This window comes from Sphaerodactylus townsendi, linkage group LG02, assembly GCF_021028975.2.
Source record: "Sphaerodactylus townsendi isolate TG3544 linkage group LG02, MPM_Stown_v2.3, whole genome shotgun sequence".
Taxonomy (NCBI): Eukaryota; Metazoa; Chordata; class Lepidosauria; order Squamata; family Sphaerodactylidae; genus Sphaerodactylus; species Sphaerodactylus townsendi.
The window spans coordinates 58,622,562-58,637,638 of record NC_059426.1 but is presented as its reverse complement, the minus strand read 5'-3'; the positions used below and the strand labels follow the sequence as shown (position 1 = coordinate 58,637,638).

At 39.7% G+C, this 15,077-nt stretch overlaps 1 protein-coding gene across 1 annotated transcript in view; it reads right to left on the bottom strand.

The window, feature by feature from the left end:
* SEMA5B (semaphorin 5B) overlaps nt 1-15,077 on the bottom strand; it is a 506,709-nt gene that overhangs the window by 93,199 nt on the left and 398,433 nt on the right. The window lies entirely within an intron of this gene.

The window sequence follows — 15,077 nt, the reverse complement described above, 5'->3', positions numbered from 1 at the left end:
GTTAGGTAAGCAGAAGGAGCTGGCTGACCAATATTAAAGGTTATGAGCCTAGGTTTTTCTTTGAAACAATGGAAGCATTTATTATAATAGCCTCATGCTACCAGTCTAGAATAGATACCAGTCTATGCTACCAGTCTAGAAAAGTAATCATTATTTAGAAGCTATTTCCTTTTTTGCTGATGTTCAGTAATGGATGAATTCATATTTATGTCCATGTTTATAATTTGTACATGCACACATATTTTTGTAAACTACTAAAGAAATATATATATGCCCTAACCTGGATAGACCAATCCACCCAATCTCAACAGATCTAGGAAGCTAAAAAGGGTGGGTCAGTATTTGGATGCGAGATTGATACGCAGTTAGGCAATGACAAACCACCCCTCAATGTATCTTGTCCTGAAATCACTATAAAGTCAGCTGTGACTTGATATCTATCTAATCTATCTATCTATCTATCTATCTATCTATCTATCTATCTATCTATCTATCTATCATCTGTCTGTCTGTCTAGTCATGCGGTGTAGAAATGTTCAAACTGAATACACATAACTCTAAATGTAGTTCTCTATTTGACAACTGGAGGAAACTCAGTTTTCATATTGATCATCACTTGTGAATGTTCTTGATATAGTGGTTATTTTATTTATTCATTTTACTTTAAACATGTTTATGTTGCCTTTCCACCTGATCAGGGTTCATAAGGGAATGGACATTTTAGAAAACTTTTAAGCAATTAAAAATACTTTAAAAACTATAAAATAATTCAATTAAATATTTGAACAACACTAGAAGGAGAGGCAGTAACCATTTATTAGGGATATGCCAGATGAAACAAATAAGTCTTCATCTGCTGGTGAAAGTCACCAACAGCAGAAGACAGATTAATAACCCTAGTGAGGGAGTTCCAAAGTTCTGGTGCCACAACCAAAAAGGCCCTTTCACAGGTTGCCACCTATCTAGTTTAGATGGAAGGGGCAACTGAAACAGAGCCTCTAAAGATGACCAGAGTGCACAGGTAGTTTAATATGGCAGAAGGCAGCCTTAATGTCCAAGCCATACAGAGCAGTGTGAATCGAGCCCAGAAACAAACTGGAAGCCAGTATAGGTAAAACAAGACTGGCACAATATGGTCCTGACAACACATTCCAGTTAACAGTGATATAGTAGGCGATATAGGTGGCAACTCAAGAAAAGTCCTTCTTGGTTAGGGCACCAACATTAATGAAATTTCTTCTCCTGGGAGATTTGTCTACCACCCCCCCACCCACCCCCTGCTTTCAACCACATGGATGAAAAAAAAATCATCCATGAATGAAGACTTTTTTCCCTTTCATCTGTCATATCTTTACTGAATGTCCTTGTTCTTAATTGTGTTTTTTATATACACACACATACACACAGAGTTTATTTTTACTCTCTTTTAATTGTTACTGCGTTGAGGGCCCTGATTGGGCAGAATGGCATCATATAAAGGTAGTAAATAATTAAAATAGTCTCTGTAATGAATTTACTTATTTGTCTTTATTACAAAATCGCAAGTGTCTAAAAAAGATCATACAAAAGTAGATGCTCTGCTATCTAGGATGAAATTAAGATGGTACAAGCCAGAACAAAGGACTGGTAAGTAAGCAGATGAAGTGGCACCTTCGGTCTTAAGCTTTGCTCTGAGCCTCATACCCCACCCACCTGTGAGAGACAGTACAGGTGAGAAATTTAAGTTACTTTCACCCGTATTGGCTGCACATTAAATTACCATATGAAAAGCTCTGCAACAGAACACTTCAGAAGGTCCCCCAACCCCCTGCCTCCAGCAAGGAAAAATTGAAGGAAGAAGTTATACACACATAGGAGGAGCTACAAGTGAGCTTTCCCCTTCAGTTGTTTATCTTTCATTCTCTCCTTGGCAGCTAATCTTCCCTGTTCCTGCCACTTCTCAACTATTAAGGAAAAAAATAGTTCTAGGAGGGAGAATAACCAAAAGAAACAACAAAAGGAGATTCTTCCCTACATATAGGACTTCAGCCTAGCACTCGGCCTACTCACAGAAAAAAATGGACTTATGTTCTGTATGTTGATTGTACGTTTGTTAGCGACTGGTTCTACACTTCTTGTGACATTTTATGTAATTTTTAATATAAAATTTAAATGGACAACGTTTAACAAATATACATACATGCAGATTTATCAACATACAAATTCAATGTCAAGAAAACAGAAAATGTTGAGAAAGATAAAGAACTGGAGCTTGATTTGCACTGGGGACATATGAAATTGAAACGGTGGCTTTTCAACCACACGGATGAAAAATTTGAAACCACCCATAATGTGCAGGGATCCCCAAGGTTCTGAATTTCCTGGCTGTTGTTTAGATAGCAAGCCCAATATGCAGCTCATTTCTAGATGACAGCAAAATGCAAATGTAAGTGCCATCATTTAAAAGATGTGTAAACTATGCTTCCTGAATTGATCATTTATTACCAGGCACTCAGCTACGTTCAGCCGTCTCTGCAAACTTGGAAAGGTTTCAGAAACGTCAATTAAACCTGTGGCACTCGACAAATGGGGGTGGGGGAGAGTCCCAATTCAATTGAGGGAAATGAGATTTATTCCAAGCTAAGTTATCAACGTGATAAGTGAAACATCCACTAAAAAGGGAAAAAGAAAAAAAATAAGTGAAATGAGATGTGAAGTATTCACATCCAAAAATCTTTGAAATCCCATTAGTTGGTAATCAGCTACAAATGAAAAAGCTTGTCCCTTAAGCCCTGCTGAACACTCGAGGATGCAGTTCCAGTCTGTACTGATTCCAAAGCAATTTGCCCCATAGCAAACATTAAATTCTTTCTCTGCTGCCAGGTGAAGTGGTGGCTTTTGTTATTATTTACAAGTCTCCAATTTATTCTTATTTTGAGGATGGATTCCTGCCTCGTGCTAGACTGAGACTTGGGAACCATATGGATCGCCAGTGTCTTTGGGCACCTTTAAAAAAAATAAAAGATTCTGGGGCAAAATGCCATTCTGTTGTGTTTTCTTACAAGGGCTGATCAGAAAATGAGAGAGAGAGAGAGAGAGAGAGAGAGAGAGAGAGAGAGAGAGAGAGAAGGAAAAGTAGCAATTTTGTTGCAGCCAAGAGCTAAGTAATAGTGGACAAACAGACGTGGATTTGCTTGCCCAAGAATACTGAAGAGGATTTATGAAGTTAATCTGGTTGGCGAGCATGGCTACGTGTTATGCCAGCCCATTCTGTTTCAGTCCACTGAGTGTCGTGGCTCTCCATTTGCAGTGGATGTAAAATGACAGCAGCTCTTCAGAGCAGGAAAAAAAGGTCAAGAGTGGCTTTGCTGAGACCAATGGAGAAATGCGAAAGAAAAACAGCCTTGAAACTTGAGGTAGCCCAATCACTACCAAGATCGAACTACAGGGCTCCTGCCAATAAGAAGAAGCATATAGTGAAGGAGAAACAAAAGAATACCACATAGATGTCAAACCTGTCTGTAAGGAGTCAAATCACAGGGCCAGAATAAGTAGCCTGTGTCTTCAAGCAGATCAACATTTTTGCAAGATCCAGAAAGGGGAATATTTACTTTTGCAGACCTTTTTTTTTAGATCTGAAAAAGGGATATCTGCATATTTGAGAGAATATGAGACCCAAAACCAACAAAAGAAAGAAAAGAGACCCCCAGTTAATATTGTTTCATGCTTTTCCCAGTTCTCCAGATGAAAGGCTGGTGGTTGGGATAGCCTTTGTACAAAGTTAGTTCTGTTGCTAAGGAAGCACTGGAAAGTATAAATGTATTTATGCACTCTTTATTTAAACCACTTTTCTCCCCAGTGGGAACCTATTACATAATTATCTACTCCTCCATTTTATCCTCACAACAGCCCTGTGATGTGGGTCAGGATGTAGTATATGACTGGCCCAAGGTCACCCAGCAAGCTTTCACGACAGAAGGGCGATTTCAACCTCAGTCTCCCAGATCCTAGTCCTACACTGTAACACTGGCTCATAAAAACAGAAATATATATATTTCATGTACAGATACATACTCTAACCATGAGCAAGCAGATTGGCATCCGGACAGGTGCTTGAGGTAAACCTTTCAGAATAAATAAAGAAGCATTGATTTCTCCCTAAACAGCCAGCATTTCCCAGTCAACTTGAAACAAAATTCGATCTGTTGTCTCTTTTTTCTTACCTAAGTAACAAGTCCTAAATACATACAGTCCCCAAACACATGTGTACACACACACCTGTATGCATTCACCCATCAGCAGAACACTGATCAAGCTTTTCCCTCATAAACTAATCAAAGCCACTGAGCAAGTGACTTCTAGCCATCTATTAAGAAAACACCTTTAGGCATTAGATCCTCACTTGACCACTGCATTATGCTTTGATCTCATGACTGTATGGTCCTCAATAACCATCTCAGTGATTTGGCTGGGAATAAACTGTTATGGTTCTCGGACACCCTCAGCTAGTTGGAAGCTCTGCTGCACTCGCAATTTATTTCATTAATGCTGTAAAAATTGTAGGCAATTTACAATTTAAAAAAACATTTAAAAACTCCAGCAATCAATCAAACAAAACTCAAATAAATCAAAACCTTATCTAAAATGACTGTAACTCCATATTCAAAGCACAAGGCTGACATATCAATTCATAGCTCTTGAGACATCTCAATAATCTCAACAACTGCATTTGTGGAAGATGTATACTAATTATCTTAATTCTGGGTTCATAAATTATTCAGATTATGTTTCAGCCTTCCAGCTCAATGTTATAGTCCTTTCCAACCTGGCCCTCAGTGCTGATCTGGTTGCATACCTCCTTAAAATTATACTCTCCTAAGAAATGAATTCAAGCTGAGATGTTTGTAACTATCCTATTGTTACAGTAACATTCTCCTAGACATTAGTTTATTTAATAACAAAATGGCAATTGCACATATTACAGAAAATTATTTTCATTTCCTAAACGTTGCCCGTCTTCCACTGTTTGTTATATATCATGCTCAAAGGCTTTGATCACTTTGCCGATGCTTTCAAAGACAAGTATCATGGTTGGAGTGAATAAATTACAGAATTTCAAGAATGCAATTAATTAACACAGTTCTAAACCTCTGTTAGCAACATTTCCAAATTCCCTATGATGTTTGGCTTACACAACCAGTGACAAAAGGCTAGACAGCCACAGGATTTTTTTACAGAACATCCTGGAAGAAGCCTTAAAGATGCTTTAGAGATGTTTTAGCCTGATTCTGCATTGAGCAGGAGGCTGGACTAGATGGTTTGAATGGCCCCTTCCAGCTCAATGATTCTAAGATTTGTGTCTCTATGACTGTTAATTTTCTAAACAGGCAGGCACTTGTTAATGTGGAAAAATATTCAATATGGGCTTCCACCAACTGTCTGAAAACAGTACAAATCTAAACAATATGACTGCTCAGTTTGCAATATATCAGAACATTAAAAATATTATTCTCTTCCCCCTTCTTAATGTGCTGCAATTTAAAACCCATTTACATTTTTTTAGTATGGCTGGCCATATGTACATCTCACCCGCACAAAACATTATTCCTTGGGCCATTATCTCATTATTGTATTATCTCATACCCATTCCAAAATCTCATACCCAAAATCTCATACCCATTCCAAAATAACATAATTGGAACAAGGTTCAGCATGGAACAAGCTTAATACAAGCCTGATTATTGGGGAAAAAATCCTAACTAAAAGTTCCTAGTATCAATTGAGAACAAGAATGTAGGTCTCAATCTCCCAGGCATTTTGGAATCATCCATTTACAGGCTTTTCTTCTGGCTACACACCTTGTTTACATCTGAGAAGTACGGTATGTTAAACATTAGAAATAAAATACTTCTGAACTGTAAGAGTAGGTCACTTGGGAACATCATCACGAGAATTTGTAGACTCTCCTTTCTCAGGCAGAAATCTGTTGGGGATTTTAAAAATATTTATTTTGTTTTAATTCAAGACATATGTTTTCAACCAGATGGTACCTTCAAAACAATTTCACTTTTAATTTTTATTATATGAAATATGAAATATTATATGAAATATGAAATTATGAAATACTTAGATGATCCTTAATATTCATTACAATGCTATAATTCCACAAAAAGTAGCAGGTATTCAGAGGACAAATCAATTGATTGATCAAATACTCCCTCTCAGGATCTAACCTACTTCTGTGGAACTTCTCATAATCTGAACCAGGGAATGTCTTTGAAATTGTACTTGGCTCCATGCAGTTGGTTTCAAGAAAAGCAGCAAGCAACATTTCAGATGACCTAGCTCTGCTGAACCGGCAGCAGTCTGCTTTACTGGCCTCCCCCAGATTTGTCTCTGGCACAGTGCATCTTATAGTATGAGCCACATTTTCCAGAGTTCAAGCTGAAAAACAGCAGTACTCAAGTTAGCCAAGGATACTCATTTAACATAAAGAATATATCAGGAACAGACTGGGGAGGGGGAGTCTCCAGGCACTAAGACTGATCACGGTCTGAACACTGATTCCGAAAAAGTCCTCGTTCTCCACATGTATATATTGCCAAACATCCTGAAGGAGTGAAAGTTTATTTGCAAAATACATCTTGCAAGAATAAAGATGCTAAATCTTGAACAGAGGTCCAAAGACTTTGGCTTAACGTAGGAGGAGGCCACTGTTTGTGGCCACCATTAAGTTGTCCTGTTCCTGTGTGAGTTCTTTAGCCCAGCCAGGAAAGTGGTGGGAGGGAAAACATTTCACTTCATACAGAGCTTTGCAGAAGCAGCAAGAGAGACTGCGGCTGTTTCTGTAAATTCATGGGGACAAGACTGGGAACTTTCCTCTGAAGCTCACAAGCAGTTTGCAGGAGTGTTGACACCACCATTTTGTTTGAATAGTTAAAATTTTTAAGGCACAGCTTACTTGAACCATGGAACGGATTACCGTGGAAGAAAATGCATACTAATCCCCTGTGTAAAGTACACACAAGTCTTTTTAAATATTTTCCATTAGTGCGCATACCTTAAAAATGCACATAACATACAAATCCAAAAGCAAAATTAACCTGTGGGAACAGGCCAGAATGTGTATAAAAATTGTATTTGATTAAGTTATAGAACCAAAGAATTGCAAAGAATCAAAATGGGAGCTTCTGTGTAAGTGACCAAAAGCCTGCAGTTTTGCAGCAGGTCAAAAAGGCATGTTACCAGCTTGCTAGTGACTATGCAAACAAGCAAGATAACATCTTTAGCATCTTGTAACTACAGGTTACTACGTGACAGAAGAACTATGCATTTTATAACTTTGGTTTTTGGGTTAGAAATAGAATGTGATTAGTTAAATTACAAAGTGTTTTTCTATATAGTTAAATGAACACATAAATGATAAGGAGAAATTCACATGTATTAGTATTTTACTATAATTTTATTGTGTTAGAATCAGTGTATGTATAACTCATTTAAAATGTTAGAAACATTTCATGCTGGGGAACAGAAAAGTTTTATGAGCCTAAAGAATCCTGCATTGCCTAAGGACAGCTCTCTCTCTCTGGGAGCAACTTAGCCAAACAGGTTTTTCTTGAAGACAGCAAGCTAGTTTTATTACTGTCCTTTGCATATGCATAGAGGGCATAAGCTAACAGCATGTAGCGTTTGAGTAACAGAAGGAATGTGAACACGTAGTAGAATAAGAGGTTGCCTTCATGTGACCAGATCTATCCAATTAGATTTTTAAGGTACATGCTTGTAGCACGTGAAAGGGGTATGGATTATAATACGTGGAACGTAAGGGGATGGATTGTGTGACGTTTTTGCATCTATAAAAATTAAGGCTCTTCCTCTACTGGCCGTGCCTCCTTTGAGAGCCACCCGGGAGGGGTCAACCTCCTGTAACGATCTAAATTCCGTGTCTCTCAATCGAGGGCACCTGGGGCGTGTCTCTCCCTCGGGAGAGGTCACCTTCTGTAACTTGTCTAAATTCTGCTAAGTAAAAATTGTCTGTTTGTTTCTAATGACAGATGTCTTTTGATTTATTTCAAATTTTAAGTTTTTCTTAAAACTAACTCAGCTGTGTAGGACCAGAAACGCAATCCTGGCCCCACAAACCCTTCCTATTTTCCCGTATGGGAAAGCAGAGGGGCCAGAAAAGTTGCACTATCAGCTTTCCAAAGCCACAGATCTTCTATGACCTGGGGCGCAGTTGCTTCAGAGGAATGTTAACATGGTGGTGGTGGTAAAGTGTTCCACAATACATCCACTGCATTAAGAGCTGTTACTATCAGCCACAAAGGACCTAAAAACCATCAGAATTTCAGTCCAAAGTCTACCAGGGTGAATTCTCAGACCCAGGAGACATAAAGCAACACAAGGTCCTCACTCACTTTAGGTCAGTTATTAAAAGTGCTATACATGTTGAAGATTAAGAAAACAACTTCACAAACACATTTAACAGATGAGATTGATTCTGACAGTGCATTAGCCTCAATAGCAGCCCACTTTTAAGTTCTTTGCTTCACAATAAATGTCTTATCTGATACCTAATAGAATTCAGAAGAACATTCAGTTTGTAAACTCAATTTATCTTTCTAATACAAAAGGTATTTTGCCTGTAGTTCCTTTTGCATGGAAATAAGATCAGCTCCTTAGGAATTTCTTTGCCAGCTGTCACTGAGACACTATTCTTATTCAATACTTTAATTTCAGAAGTCACAAGTACAAAAAATAAACAGAAGGTGATGTTTAACTAACTTACAGGACGGAGAACTTCCACCAAGCCCAAAATCAAATGGTGCAAAACAAGCAGAAGACAAATCCAAGAATTTTCAAGAGTTATGACAGTAAAGATTTTTTTTTAAATCTTGCAATTTCGACTTGCTAAACACATATTCACAAGTAAATCACAGAGATAAACTGGTGATCTGTAAAAATCCACTGCCATGCCCACTAAAAAGACAAGCGAAGCAGAACTGAGCTACTTTATCCAGATACCAGTCAAGTGGAAACAAATTAATTTTCGTACTAAAGGGTACGACACATTTCATTGCTACCTTCCAACATCAATGTTCACTTCCACTTGGCACAACAAATTCTGTTCAAATATCAAAGCCAGTACTACAGAAATGTATCACCTCCCATGCAAAACCATAAGAGCATCTTACTGGACCGTACAGCAGTTTCTCTACCCACCTAGCCTGTCTTCCTTGACATCAGACATCTCTCATGTACTTGTGTGATCAGTAATCGAGACACTACTGGAGGTCTTAGGGAAGACCACCAGTAAAAACTATGCTATTGACATCAGCCAGAACTCGATTAATGAGAACAATGTTACACTAATCTGCAGCTCAAAGATGCTCTTTGCAAAACAACTTTGGTCTCCTAGCACCATATTAGTTAACAACCATTGATATTAAATGGATCTGTCTGGCGAACTCCACTGATGGAATTAGCTAGTATTTCATACTGTCTGGGAGAAAGATAGTAAAACAGACACCCCAAGTGTTTCAAAACAAGCCTTCGGTTTTTCAACCTCTGAAATTCTACAGAGTTAATGAAAGGTTATACAATCACATATCATTTTATAGTAAATAAGGAACAGCTGTTTGCCATTCCAAACAATATAAGAATTAGGATAGCTTTTGATAAAATACCTACCCACATGCAGAAACAAATAAACATAAACTCCTGCTGGAGACTCGGTGCCAGGCTGGGAAGAAACAGGCAACTTGCTCAGCAATAAACAAGTCAAAATATATAATGAACTGGAATTATATCAAATTTATCTCAGCCAGCTGGCAATTTTATTAATGGGTGTTTGTGTGTAGTTTCAAACACTTGGGACATAATTTCCATATCATTTTGGTGAATGTAGGAAGCAACAGACTGCATTTTTTGTATAAGCTGCATTTATCTATATACATATTTACCCAAAAAGTCAGCTTTGGATAATTTTTAGAGTAGTTACTATGATAGCAGAGGACCAAATGAGGTATCTGAAGTACAGAACACGTACATTTGCAGAAAAATAATCATTTTAACAGATCATAACAAAAATGGCAAAAGAAGACGAAAGTAGGATAACTCAAGTTCAGATGTCATGAAAAACTGCAGATTAATAGTGCACTTCTGCAAGCATTTATCTAACAGTAAACCCCACTGAACAGACCTGAGTAGGCTTAGACTTGTTCAGGGTTGCTCTCTAAATAAATTAACCATGGCTCATTCCGCACACGCAAAATAATGCACTTTCAAGCTGCTTTCACAACTGTTTTTGCCATTCCGCACAGCTTCAAAGAGCCCTGAAAGCAGCTTGAAAGTGCATTATTCTGCGTGTGCGGAATGAGCCCATGTTTAGTCAGTCTTTTACTGTGGCAGCTTTTGGGGGTAGGGGTACGTTGCATTGTCCCTCCATCCCCCATATTCAGAAGAATATGGACATGGAAGTTGTGGCTATTAGATTATTCAATTCTACTGTAGAATTTGGTTACAGCAAGGAGGGAGGGGAGCTATGGTTACTCCACCCAGGCCTTCTCCACCACCTTCATCAGCCTTGTTCCTTCTCACCCACCTCCAGATATGAGGAACAGGGCTCTTTTGGGGTTTCTTCTACCACAGGGACTGAAATTGAAAACTCAACCCTAGCCATATCCCTGGCTTCCTTTACACAGGGATTGATTTCTTCCCCACTTCCTCATTCCTCCCAGAATTATTTTCCTACTCTTATAATCATAGCCATATGAAGGCAAGTACAAAGGCCAGGGTGCCCAGGTCCCCCTCTAGTCCCTCATTGGCTGTGGCCAGACACTTCCCATAGTTCCCCTGCCAGGTTGGGTGGATGGCATTCTTTCCTTTGGCCTGCCGGCCACCTGATCATTGTCCCTGTGGTATCGTGGGGAATGGCTCTTCATGCTGCTGCCCTGACAGGGCTGATGTTGGAGTAACCAGCCAAACAGAATTTCCCCTCTGAGCCCATAAGCCAGATGACTGGCAGTCCGCAGAAATGAAGGGTACAGATTCTTCTGCTGCTACCCAAAAGACCCAGCACTGGGCCTCACCCTCCATCTCCTTGGCCTGCTTCACTGTGTCCTACTCTGGAGCTGTTCTGCCAGCATTTTTGGTCCTTCCTATCCTCAGGAGCACAAGGGCTCCAGGGGACGAGGGCCAGCAGGAGGGGCTGGGCCTCATATCTAAACACAGGTCAACCCCCTACCTATGGTTACTTAGGGTACATTTAACAAGCATCTGTAGTTTGTTTACTAACAACAGTTAATCTTAACTATGATTCGTATGACATATGAATGAAAACATTCTGGCTTACCCTGGCTTGTTTCCCACTTCCCATATCCTCCAGACTACACAGATGACTGACAAGAACTTCTCAAAATCAAAACCGGTCTTACCTTTCCCTGCCTCTGATTTGCAGTATCCCAGCTTTGTTCCCTCAGCTGCCAACCACTTCCTCATTCTCTCCATCTCCACCCTCTTAAAGATTCAGGAACTCTAACATGTATTCTTCTTTAGGAAAATATAGTAGTATTAAAAGGAAGCTTTGCTTGCACTCCTGTAACAAAGGTATTTCGGCAAGAACCATATTTGCTCTTGGACTTGATGCACTGTGGGTCATTTGTCGGGCTTTGTTGTAAGAAAGCTTCCACTATGTGGCTGGTGGGTAGTGAATGAAGGGAGGAAGGGTAAAAAATTTGCTTCAGAATATGAGGAGAATCAGGAAGGGAGGATGGGTGGATCAGCTATACAACAGTTGCGGCAAGAGTCTATTCTGATAAGAAGTAGACGTGGCATGTTTTGGTGAATGTGTTTGGGTTGACTAAGGATGCCAACTGTGGGATAAAACTCCAGGTATATGTGCTGGAGAAGGGTCTACTGGACTGTAGGCTTTATCAAACGGGGTGGGGTGGGGGGGAGATTGAATTTGAATTCCTCAGGTTTGAAGTGAAGAAAGTGTTAATGTGAAAAGACACACAACTTTCTGAGACAGAAGGCAGGAATCTGTGACCCTCACAGTATCACCAGACAATAGTAAAGGAGTGGTCAGACAATGCTAGTCAGGTCTCTCTACAAGGCATACAGAGGAAAGGGCTGAAACCAGCATTCTTCAGTACAAGCCAGGACAAAATGGTGAGAGCCAAAACTTGGTGTCACAAGCCGTACGGTTTTCCTTTATGTGTGAACCTAGCTCCAGACTTTGAAACAATGTTAGCTGTCTGCTGAAAGAGCTGTAGCTTCACTTGATTTAAATGTTTGTGCACAAGGCATTGGAACATACATACGTGTGTCCTGTGAAGAAGAAGAAGAAGAAGAAGAGTTTGGATTTATATCCCCCCTTTCTCTCCTGCAGGAGACTCAAAGGGGCTTACAATCTCCTTGCCCTTCCCCCCTCACAACAAACACCCTGTGAGGTAGGGTGTTAGGGCTGGAGAGAGCCTCTGAGAAGCTGTGACTAGCCCAAGGTCACCCAGCTGGCGTGTGTGGGAGTGTACAGGCTAATCTGAATTCCCCAGATAAGCCTCCACAGCTCAGGCGGCAGAGCTGGGAATCAAACCCGGTTCCTCCAGATTAGATACACGAGCTCTTAACCTCCTACGCCACTGCTGCTTAGATGGGAACAGTCCAGTAATGCAGTGTTAAAAAAATGCTGGCCAACAGACTGCATGTATGATTACTGGGTGTATGACAACAAAGTTTGCATAGGAATATTAAGTATGAATGGTGTGTGCGTGCGTGCGTGCGTGCGTGCGTGCGTGCGTGCGTGCGTGCGTGCGTGTGTTGGGAGACGGAACAGATAACACAAGAGTGAAATTGAGTGGATAAAAGGTATTACCATCCTTCCAAACCTGCAAATTGGCAAGCATCTCTGCTTGTTCTAGCATATTTTCATTCTAGCATTGTTGCCCTGAAGCACAAGAAAAATGCAGACCCTTGAAAAATCTTGATTCACGACCTTCAATCATGACAGTTAATTATGTGTAAATAATCTGAACTTCTTTTCCTTTTCCCAAAACTTCAACATAATAATTTGTCAAATAAAGTGAAAGAATGTAACTCAGAATAATTTGCTCCGATAAAAAGGCAAACTTTAATACTGTGTACTGAGTTGCATGTCGTCTCCTTCATACCATGTGTACAATCCATTTCGACTACATAAATTCACCACAAACACTCAGTGCTATGCCTTGAATTAAGCATAACTTTCCATGCCACTGTAGGGCCAAAAATCCATGTAAATTGAAAGTTATCGGAGAATGACAGCAAAGACACATTTGGTGTCCACAGGCAATTTTGACTCACACCAACAACAGTGACTTCTTTTAAAGGGTTGGCATTTTCTTCCTATAGTTCTATCATCCATACCTTCGTAAGTGATGACATCTCAGATTATGGCCTCAAACAATATACACAGAAAATTATTCCATTCCTTATTCCCTGACACCACTTTCCATCATTTTGTAACGACAATGAGTTCTTCACTGAGCAATTTATTTTCTAAAAGGGGCAAAATAAAATAAACACCACTTGTGCTTGAATATGAAGATAAATGCTACCCTGAGGAAATTCTGATTAAATCTGGATTTATGTTTACATCAGTAAAAAGAGAGTTATTAAAAATATATGAATAAGCACTGCTCCATAAACACTACAAAAAATTCTCCCCCTGCCTTGCCAAGCAAAACCGACCTCTAATAAAAAGAGAAATACAGAGAGCCTCTGATGACCAGGGACAAGGGTGGTCATCCAGAGGAAAGCTGAGCTGTAGTAAAAGCCCTAATGAAAGAGATGGACATGGATTCTCACGTTGGGCATGGGTCACTCTGGATATTGAAACCCAATCCAAGTCAGGCTTAAACCCAAACCAAGGCAGGCTAAACCAAGTCAGGCTGAAACCTTCATATTACATTTCATGTAAGGAGAAATCCTAAACAATAGAGCAGAGGACAGGGGTGTTGATCACAGGTGAGAAAGAAAGGGGAGATATTTTCTCAACCTGGATTGTCTAAGAGAAGAAACACTTATTTAAATCCAGCATATAATGTAGGCAAAGACTAAAATGGTTGCTGGGGACTATTCTGCTCAGACCATGGATTGAAATGGGAAACATTTTGTTACATCACCAGAGGAAACTGTGGATGAGAACCTTCAAAAGTCAAAAACTATCTCCCCCACAGAGGCTTCTGGTTTTCATTCTAGTTTAGGAAAATTAATTTTTTGCATAGCTTTTTCTCATCTTTTCTCCATGGATGAAAACATCAGGGAGAATTTGAGAAGAAAAACTTACAAAAAATAATGGGTTAACTTGATACCCAAACAATAAGTTCCTTCACTCTGGCCCCTTCCGCACACGCAAAATAATGCGTTTTCAAACCACTTTCACAACTGTTTGCAAGTGGATTTTGCCATTCTGCACAGCTTCAAAGAGCATTGAAAACAGTTTGAAAGTGCATTATTCTGCATGTGCGGAATGAGCCTCTGATTGGCAGAAACCTGCATTTAAAAAATCACAAGGAGATTGTCACAAACCTCACATATAACATACTTTTTGGCTCTAATGTGATCAATAATGTGCCAATAACTAAAGGGCGGAGGAGGGGGAGAGGGGAAGTGGGCCCATCATCTGGGCATGACCAACCTTCCCTGGAGGGAGGGGAGGGGCATGGCCCACCCACCTGGGCCCCCTCCCCCCAGAGTGGGTGGGCAACAACCAGATGATGGGCCCCCTCCCCACTCCCCTTTTGATTATTTCTGCTAATCGAAGAAGAAAAGTGATTTTGGAATTAAACATTAATAGTGGAAACAGATCAGACTTTATTGGAATAACTTTATATGACGAAGCCAGACAAGGGAGATATTCTCGTTCCGCTGGTGGTGTGTCAGTTAAGTTTTTTCTTTAACCTTTGTTTAACTTCCTTAGTTTGACTAGAAACTTTTCTTATGTGCTGTATTCTTTTGACACTTTCACGTTAATAACTGAATGCTTTATTATGCAAAATATGTATGTTTTTATATTTATTACTTTGTAAGTGAATCTGACAAGAAAATAGCGAAGGAGA